General features: G+C 37.7%; 1 pseudogene; it reads left to right on the forward strand.

The window, feature by feature from the left end:
- Window positions 1-9217, forward strand: part of LOC140523416 (solute carrier family 22 member 11-like) — a 32432-nt pseudogene extending 23215 nt beyond the window's left edge.
- Window positions 9218-10491: the final 1274 nt, after the last annotated feature.

A 10491-nucleotide genomic window follows, 5' to 3' on the forward strand; every position in this document is an offset into this window, starting at 1 on the left:
GATGACTGCTTTAGGTACATATCAGAAATTGGTTCACCATTATCACTGAATTTTAGAAATGTTATTTATTTATATTATAGATTTTTATTATTTTAATGGATTTCATGTGTTTAATAAATTAATTTAAATTAATGATTTTTATTAGAAATATTAATTATTAATAATCATGGGGTCATATTATATACAGTTAATAATAATTATGTGATTATTGTTTCTATGATTACTCCTTTCGACTCATTATTTAAGATTTCTTTATCAAGTTTATATTTAGTAGTGCATTTACAATGTCTGAATCAATCCTTATTTTTATTGGATTATGATCTGTAGAGGATGTATTACCTATATCTTCTTTTTTCTGTTTGTTTGCAATTTCTCTGTACCTTAGAATATGGTCAACTTTTTAAAAGTTTCATGTAGCATGGAGAAATATTCTTTTTCTCTCCTGTTTAGAAAATCTCATGTCTTTTGACTTTAGTTGCACCAGAAACCTGTTGAGTTCCACATTTTTCTTGTACTTACCTTTTCTGAGATTTATCCCAAAGTGGTAAGAGTTATTAAAGTCTCCTATCACTGTTGAGTCACTATCTGACTTCTTAAAAGTCAGATGTCTACTTTATGAGTTTGGAAGTTAAGGCATTTGTTTCATGTCTGTTTCGTACTTATATTTTTTATCTATTATTCCTTTCAGTATAATATAATTTCCTTGTTTATCCTTTTTAAAATTCTTGAACATTCTTGCTTTGTCTGATAGAATAATGACAATTTCTGCTTTTGGTATTCATTTAATGCCCAGTAAATACTGCCCATTCCCTCATTTTAAATTTGTGTATATCTTGGGGGATTTTTCTTCATTTCTTCCAAACAACAGGTGGCAGGACTGTGTTTTCTCATGTAATCTGTTATTCTTTTTCATTTTCTTGGATTATTTCAACCATTTACATTTATAGTTATGAGTCAGCTTTATGTTTTCCTCTACCTTTCTCTAAAATTAGGAATATTTTTCACATTGAGACTTTCCCCCCTCCTCTGCTGTAAGCATAGTATTACATTCCTTCAGTTACTTTCCTTTGATCTTTTTTTAAAGGTGACCCTGTTTGCACTAGCTCTCTACTTCTTTGTTACCACTTTGCCTTCAGAGTTTTATTTATTATTTCTCTTTTCTGTCTCACTTTTATCTCATTCTATACTTCTTGCTCCCAGTCAAGTTGATTTTCCCTTCCTCTCCCCCAGTTCAGCTAGTTCTTCTCGTTACTTTTTAAAATTTCACTTTGCAACCTATTTTCATTCTCTTTATTATCTACCTTCTCTTTTTCTTTACTCTAGACCCTCATTCTCTGATTCTTAACACCTCTAATTGTCTGGTTTCTCTCTTTTGTCTGTATTCACCTGGCAATTGAAGCATCTAAGGAATTCATTCTAACAGGTTTTTTCCACCACTGGCTTGTAGGACTTTGCCCATAGATTCCCTCTTTCCATTGTGCCTCCCTCTCAGAATAATGCCAGTTATTGCAGGTGTCAGACAATGCTGTGCCCCATGGTAGTGATAATCCACCACTATTGGTCTATGTCTTCTCTTCTTGATCATTTTTTTCTACATTTACCTGGAATTTTTCTCCTTATATTCATGCTTTTTGATGCCTGCAGGTGTCAGACGACCCCAGAGGTTCCAAGTCTAACCTTCTCTGGACAAGTAATCTTTTCAAGCACCAAACTGTCAGACTTCATCCAGTGTAAACTCTTCATCTCCCTATCCAACTATCTCCATATACTCATAATAGGATTCATTAGTAGAACCCCCTCTTACTTTGAGACTAAGGTCTCCTTTCTGCCCTCCTTCCCATTCCAATCTTTTCCTCCTACTCCTCATCTGCTCCACTGTTGTTTTTTTCTTTCTGAGACCAGAGACATCACATCTCCTTATACCTAATTCGTGATTAGAACCTGATTCATCATACACTCCTCTCCACCTGTCTTCTCCCCTCCCTCCCTCCTAGATACCTTTAAAGCGCTATATAAATCTTGGCGATGATGATGATGATGATGATTTGCAGATGCGTAGAAAATCTTAGAGAATCAACTAAAAAGCTAGTCAAAATAATGACAGCTTTAGTAAAGTTGCAGGATATAATATAAACTGATAAAATTGTCTGCATTTCTATATATTTACAATAAAGTTCAACAGCAACAGATAGAGACATTCCATTTAAAATAAATGTAGGTAATATAAAATACTTTTGAGACGACCTGTCAGGACAAGCCTAGGAATTATGTGAACACAATTACCAAATATTTTTCACACAAACGAAGTCAGATCTAAACAACTGGAAGATTATTAATTGTTCATGGTTAGACCAAACCATATATAATAAGAATATAATGAAAATGACAATTTTACCTGAATTAACTTACTTATTCAGTGTCATATCAATGAAATTACCAAAAATTATTGTATATGGCTAGAAAAAAATAGGAAAATTCACCTGGAAGAACAAAACCTCAGGAATATCAAGGGAATCAATGAAAAAATATAGAGGAAGATGGTCTAGGAAACAAACATCAGACTGTATTGTAGAGTGGTAATTATCAAAAACAGTCTGGTAATGACTAAGAAATACAGTGGTGGATCAGTAGGATAGATAAGATACCACTACATTTTAGTAAAAAAGCCAAGGTAATTTAGGGTTCAACAAACTCAAAGCTTCTAGGACAAAAAAAATCATTATTTGACAAAAACTGATGGGAAAACTGGAAAATAGTATCATAGAAAGTATTCATACACCAAAACCTCATACTATATAACAAGGCAAAATCAAAATGGGTACTTGATTTACACATAAACTGTGTAATAATAAATAAGCAGATTAAGACAGCATGGAATAGTTTTCTCGTAAGACATATATAAAAAGGAAGAATTTAGAACTAAACAATATAGAGAGAGTATTATGAAATGTAAAATAGATAATTTTGATTACATAAAATTTAAAAGATCTTGTACAAACAAAACCAATGCAACCAAAACACTGGGGTGGAGAAATTTACAGCAATTTTCTCTGACAAAGCTTTCATTTCTCAAGTATATAGAGAACTGAGTTAAATTAATAAGCATAACAGTCATTCCCCAACTGATAAACAGTCAAAGAATAAGACCAGGAAGTTTTCAGAGAAAGAAATCAAAGTTACCTATAGTCACATGAAAAACTGCTATAAATCACTATTGATGAGATAAATGCCACTTAAAACAACTCTCAGGCACCAACTCACAGTCATCAAATTGTGTCATAAAACAGAAATAGAAAATGATAAATTTGGAGAGGATATGGGAAAAGTGGGCTACTAATACATGGTTGGTGGAGTTGTGAACTGATGCAACCGTATTAAAAAGTAATTTGGATTTATGCCCAAAGGGCTATACAACTGTGCATACCGCTTGATCCAGGAATACCACTAGTAGATCTGTATTCCAAAGAGATAAAAATGGGGGGAAGGTGTATTTGTACAAAAATATTTATAGCAGGTCCTTTTTCTGTTAGGTAAGAATAGAAGACTGAGGAGATTCTGATCAATTAGGGAATGACTGAAAAATTTGTGGTATATAATTGTGGTGAACATTCCTGTGGCACAAGGAATAATGAGGAGGATGCTTTCAAAATACCGGGAAAAAATTTACATGAACTGATAAAAGTGAAATGAACAGAATCAGGAGAACATTGTACACAGTAACAGCACTATTGTATAATGAAAAACTATGAGTAATTTAGCTGTTCTCAGCAATCTATTGATGCAAAATAATTCCCAAGGACTCATGAAGAAAAATGCTTTCTTCCTCCAGAGAAAGAATTGATGGAAACTGAATGCAGATCAAAGCATACTATTTTAATCTTCCTTTCTTCCTTCCTTCCTTCTTTCTTTCCTTCTTTCCTTCTTTCTTACTTTGTCTTCCACAAAGTGACTATGGACATGTTTTATATAACTGCACGTGTATAACTTTTATCAGATTGTTTACTATCTGAGAGGGAGAGAGAGAGAGAGAGAGAGAGAGAGAGAGAGAGAGACAGAGAGAGAGACAGAGACAGAGACAGAGACAGAGACAGAGACAGACAGAGAGAGAGGGAGGGAGGGAGAGAGAGAGAGAGAGAGAGAATTTGGAAATCTAAAGTTTTTAAAAAATTATTAATTTTAAAAATTATTTTTCAATGAAGTTGGGAAAAGTAAAATTCTATTAAAGAAACAAATCACAATTCTTCATTCTTCTGTGTTACAACCCAAAGGACATTCTTGATGTTTCCTGAACTAGGGATTCCATCTCACCACTCTCTGTCTTTCTATGTGTGGTTCCTCATACTTAGAACACACTCCTGCTCACCTTTGCCTTCTGAAATTCTTGGCTGCCTTCAAGACTCAGCCACAGGAACTGGCTCCCCTGAAGCCTTTTTGGGTCACCCCACTTAATGATCCTTTTGCCTTCCTGAATTTATCTGGCCATCACTTAACCGTGTGCATAGGGCATTGCCACCCCCAGCGAAATACAAACTCCTTGGGCGGTTTATGTCCCTAGCACCTAGTATAGACCCTAGCACCCAACAGGAGTTTAATAAAGGCTCATTGAATTGAACTGCATTTACTAGTGAGCTCTGGGCTTCAGGTGTGATGGATTTCTCTGCTTCCCCATTGTCTGCTGCAGTTTCACAACAGGGATGCTTATTTATGGGCTCGGGCTGGATCTTCAGAACTTGGGAAGCAATATTCAAATGGTGCAGGTTCTTTTTGGAGTTTCCACCTTCCTAAGCAGCCTCAGGGCCCTCTTCTTCATGAGCCACCTTGGTTGTCAAACAATATCTGTGTCCTGCCTCCTTCTTGCTGGACTACTCATATTTGCCACTGCTTTTCTGCCACAAGGTAAGAGGGGACGCTTTGAGGAAAGGAGGAAAGAAGGAGTAGGAATAGCATAGGATCAGATGCAGCTAAGTGGCCTGATGGAGACCGGTTCTGGAGTCAGTATGATTTGAGTTCAAATCCAGTCTCAAATATCTCACAGATAGATGACCCTGTACAAGTCACTTAACTTCTTCCTACCTCTATTTCCTCATCTGTATAATGGGGATAGTAATATCACCTATCTCAAGAAATTTTGTCAGATAATATTTGTCATGTGCTCAGCCCAGTGCCTGGCACATGGTAGAACTTATATAAATATGTTATATTTTTGTTATTATCGTCATTTTTGAGGAGAAGCTCATTTCCCTTCCTTAAGGCTGAGTTGGATGTGGTCTCCCTGGGCTGCTCAAATATCCCCCTCCCTGTCTACCTCCCACTTCAGAGAATAGGGACACTGAAGTGAATCTGGGACTAAGGGTCTAGATTCTGCCAAGGGACTGTAGGGGGAAAGGCTGTACCTCTGCTTCTCTTCATTAAACCTTCAAACTTAGAACACAAAGATCTTAGAACAGGAATGAATGGTCATTATGGGACCCTTGAGTGTTATGACCCTAGAGGCAAAAGGGACGGAAATCTGCTCTCAAAATCAGGAAGTACCTCCCCTTTGCAATGTACATCTGTTGTATGCATAGTTGTCCCCATGTCCATCATTAGAATGTGAGCTCCTTATGGGCAAGGAGGATCTCCTTTTCGCCTTTCTTTGCATTCCCAGCACTAAGCAGAGTGCCTCACATGTGATAAGTGCTTAGTGAATGCTCATTGACTGATTGAGTTCAAGTCTTATCCCATGGCTACTGTCTGTGTGACCCTGGGCAAGTCACAACTCCTCAGTGTACCTGGCAACTTATAGACTATAGACTGCAGAGAAAAGACCAATCTGAGTAGAATATATTTCTTTACCTGGGTATTCCTTATACCACTGCCTAAGGATGAAATCATAAGTATGGTCCCTATTCCTGGTTACAATGAAAACTAAATGTATGAGACCTCTGACTCACAATATCATAGATCTAGAGCAGAAGAAACCTCAGAGGCCCTCTAATCAAAATCCCATTTTTTACAAATGAGGAAACTGAGGCCCAGAGTATTTATGCAACTTGCTCAAGGTCACACAAGTAATCTACCCCAGAGGTGGAATTTAAGCTAAGGTCTTCTAGTTCCAATGGTATCCAATGCCATGTTGACATCCCAACATTCTCATTTAAAGAAGAGGAAATAGGCTCAGAGAGGACAACCAAATTACCCAAAGCTGCAGAGCTAATAAATGGCAGAACCAGGGCTCGAACCCAGGCCACAATAGATGATGAGATAAAGAGGAATGATGAGTAGATAGATGAATATAGATGGATAGATAGATCAATAGATGGATGAGTAGATACATGGATGAACATATGGATGGGTGAATAGAAAGATAGAGAGAGACAGGGATGTTAGAGAGAGGAATGATAGATATATTGATTCATTGACTAATAGGTAGATAGATATAGAGAGCTAGGTCAGTAGATGGATGAGTGGATAGCAAGCTGTATGGCTAGATAGATACATAGATATATAGATGTCTGGTTAAATAGAGAGATAGAGATGGATAGATAGGATGAAGAAAAGAATTAAGTAAATGATGAATAAATGGCTGCTATGTATTTTGAACTCACATTTACAGAGTTCCTTAAAGCAATTCATCTTTATAGTACTCCCCGAGCTAAGAGCACAGAGCTTCACACACGGTAATGCCACAATAAATATTGACCATTTGCTAGATGAAACAAACAAATAACAGCTACCATTTAGAGAGCACTTTAAGGTTTGGAAATTTCTTTACATGTATCATGTCATTTGTTCCTCCCAACAACCCTGCCAAGCAGATGCCAAGATCACCATTTTACAGATGAGGAAACTGGGCTGAGACAGGTTCAATGACTTGGCTAGAGTCACCTAGTCCATTTTAAGGCAGAATTGGAACTCAGAACTTCCTGACTCCAAACTTAGCATTCTATGCCTACACCACTTAACTGCGTGTAATAAATACTGTTAGGATAAATGGGTGGGTAGGCAGATGAAAATAATGAATAGAGGAATAAGTTGAGAGATAATTACATGGAAGAGTATTTGAATTGAGATGGTGAAGAAATGAATGAATGACTCCAAGATGTGTTGAACTTTGATTTATTGATATGATTTTGTCTTTTGCTTTATAGGAATTTTGCGTGTGGTTTTAGCAATGCTACTAATCACCTGCACTGGGGTCTGTAGTTCCACTATCTTTGTCTGTTCTACAGAGCTCCTACCCACAGTAGTCAGGTAGGACAGAGAATTTGGGGATAAAGAAGCAATTGCTGTCATTTCTGGGAAAAGGGGAGGATAGAGAAAGAATCAATAGACCAGATCCTCCAGGAGACATGCCAGGGATATTACCTGTGTCTGAGGATCTCTCTACCATAACCAGGTTGAAACAGCACACACAAACACACACACACACACACACCAGTATCAGCTCCTCTCATATTTAGAAGATCATTCTCTCAGCCCTTCCTTTGGCTCTGGACAAAAACTTCCATCTTCCTTGAAAGCAACCTGGGCATTGGTCACCTCAAACAATCTAAGTTGGTTCTCAGACATAAAAGTTAGAGATCAACCCTGGACCCACACAGGAATTCTTCTGGCTTAGTAGGGGCCACCATGGCTTCTATCTCCTGTGGTCAATGAAGACCCAGAGTATCGTCCATGTCACAGAGAGTTCTCCGAGGAGGATGTAAGGTGAAGCGCATCGAGCTATTTCTTTAGAAGTTGAACTAGAATAAAGTCCAACAATTAGGCAAGCTAAAACAGCAGCTTCAGCTTTTCAGCATGAAGTAGCAGGATGAAAGGGCAATGCCAACAAGACTGTGGGCATCAGGAAATTTGATCTCTCTCTTACCTCCCCCCTGGTTTGAACATGAACTTGGAATATATGTGTGAAGGCAAACCAGTGTCCTAGCATTATAGTAGCTACCATTAATTCAGCAACTTTAAAGATTCACAAAGATTTAGCCATGTCATTGGGGGCACCTTGGTAGTATAATAGATAAAGCGCTGGACCTAGAGTCTGGTCAAATCTAGCCTCAGGTACTGACTAGCTGTCTGACCACGAGGAAATCAGTTGACCTCTCTTTCCCCCAGGTTCCTCATCTGTAAAATGGGGATAATAAGAGCACCTACAACCCAAAGTTCTTAGGAATATCAAATGAGATGACACATGTAAAGCCCTATGTCAATCTTAAAAACCTAGTTATTATTGTCATTATCATGTGAAAAAAGAGATAATAAACAGGGAATGGACAATAGGAACACTGCCCTTATGAGCATGCACAGTACCTCAGTCTGATGCAACCCAACATGTGAATGTGTGTAGAGAAAAGTCTCCCCATAGGGACTGATCTTTTCTCGAGAGCTTTCTATTAAATCTTTGCAAGCATGTGACTGGCTGTCACCAAGAAAAGTAAGAGACATCAAGAGAACACCTTGGATGCCCTTGATGAATTCAATTGACTGGGCTCACATGAATTGCATCCTTGTGTCCTAAAAGAAAAAGTCATACTGCAGTGACGGCTGAGCTTAGTGAGTGATTATTGATGATAACAGAGAGCAGGAAATGTGCCACAAGATTAGAGGAGGACATATGATTTAATTTTGAAACAGAGAAGGGAACATAGTCTGAAAACTCTCAGTCAACAAGCTTAACATAGATTCCAAGATAATTCTAGAATGAACCATTCAAAATATGGTTTGTGAGTATCTAGAAAGGGAAACATTGATTGGGAAGAGGCAGACTCTGCTAGGGGAGGAAAAGGGATATTTAAGAGTGGTTGGTCTAGGAGTTGTGTGAAACCACAGAATCTGAGACTTGGATAGGATGTCAAAGGCCTTCTAATCCAACTGATGAATGAAAGAATCCCTACACTATGCCCCCAGCAAATGGCTGTCCAGCCTTTCATTGAAGGCCTCCAAAGAGCAGAAACTTCTTGAGGTGTTAAGTCTGGGACAATCAGATTTCCTCTGCCCTGACAGGACCACATGTAGAGGATTCATTTGCACGGTAGATAGGATTGGGGCGATGCTGGCCCCAGTACTGAATACACTCAGGCACAATATTGCAGTCATGCCTCAGATCATCTTTGCCATGCTAGCCATCACTGCCAGCCTTGTGTCCTTCTTCTTCCTCCCTGAGACCCAGAACCAGACAATAATCATATACCACAGCTTGCTCAGTCCTTCCCCAATTGATGGACATCCTTTCAATTTCTAATTTTCTGCCACCAAAAAAAAAAGTTACTATAAGTACTTTTGTACAAATAGGTCTTTCCTCCACCCCTTTAATCTTTTGGCATACAGACTTGTAGTGGTATTGCTAGGTCAAAGCCTATGCACAGTTTTAAATCCCTTTGAGTGGAGCTCCAGATTGCTCTTCAGAAGGACTGAATCAGTTCACTACTCCACCTACCGTGTGCATTGTGTCTCAATTTTGCCACATGCCCTCTAACATTTGTCATTTCCATTTTTTGTCATATATGCCGATCTGATAGTTGTGGGGTGGTATCTCACCGTTCTTTCCATTTGAATTTCTCTAATCAATAGTGATTAAGAACATTTTTTCATGTGACCAAAGATAGTTTTGATTTCTTCATCTGAAAACTTCCTGCTCATATCTTTTGATGATTTGCCAATTAGAGAATGACTTTTGTTCTTATAAATTTGATTCAGTTCTTTATATATTTGAGAAATGAGGCCTTTATCACTGACACTTGCCATAAAAATTTCACCCAATTTTCTGCTTTTCTTCTAAACTTTGCAGCATTGACTTTTTGTGTATAACTACTTAAATTTCACATAACTAAAATCCATTTAAAATATTGTAATGTTCTCTATCACTTTGTCGGTCATAAACTCTTATTTATCCATAGATTAGTCAGGTTCTCCTAATTTCCTGACAGGACCACCCTTTATGGCTAAATCACATGCTCATTTTGACTTTAACTTGGTATATGGTGTGAGATGTTGGTCTATATTAAGTTTCTGTAAAACTCCTTTCCAGCTTCCCTATATTTCCCAGAAGTTTTTTTCCTATAGTGATGTCATCCCAGAAGCAATGATCTTTTGGTTTATCAAACATTAGATTATCATCATTACTACAAGCTCTGTATATCCAATCTTGAATAAGCTGTTTTGAAAAGGGAAAAAAATTAAGCTTTCAGGAACCTATTAATAGCAAGAGTGATTAGGATAACAGCGATAATAAAAGCTAGCACTTCCACAACACCTTAAGCTTCACAAAGTGCTGCTTTCCAAATATTATTCTGTTTGTTCCTACAGGAGCTCTGTGCCCAGGTTCATATATCTAGTGTCTGAAATAGAATTTGAACTCAGGTCTTCCCAACATCACATGTACTGCCTATTCGCTTGGTGCCAACATGTGGAAAGATGTTCTAAATCTGAAATAAGTAAAAAAAAAAAAAGTGAATTAAAGTGACTCTGAGGTTCCACGTGACTGCTCTCAGATCAGCAAAGATAAAAAAAAGGGAA

This window comes from Notamacropus eugenii, chromosome 2, assembly GCF_028372415.1.
Source record: "Notamacropus eugenii isolate mMacEug1 chromosome 2, mMacEug1.pri_v2, whole genome shotgun sequence".
In the NCBI taxonomy this organism is placed as follows: domain Eukaryota; kingdom Metazoa; phylum Chordata; class Mammalia; order Diprotodontia; family Macropodidae; genus Notamacropus; species Notamacropus eugenii.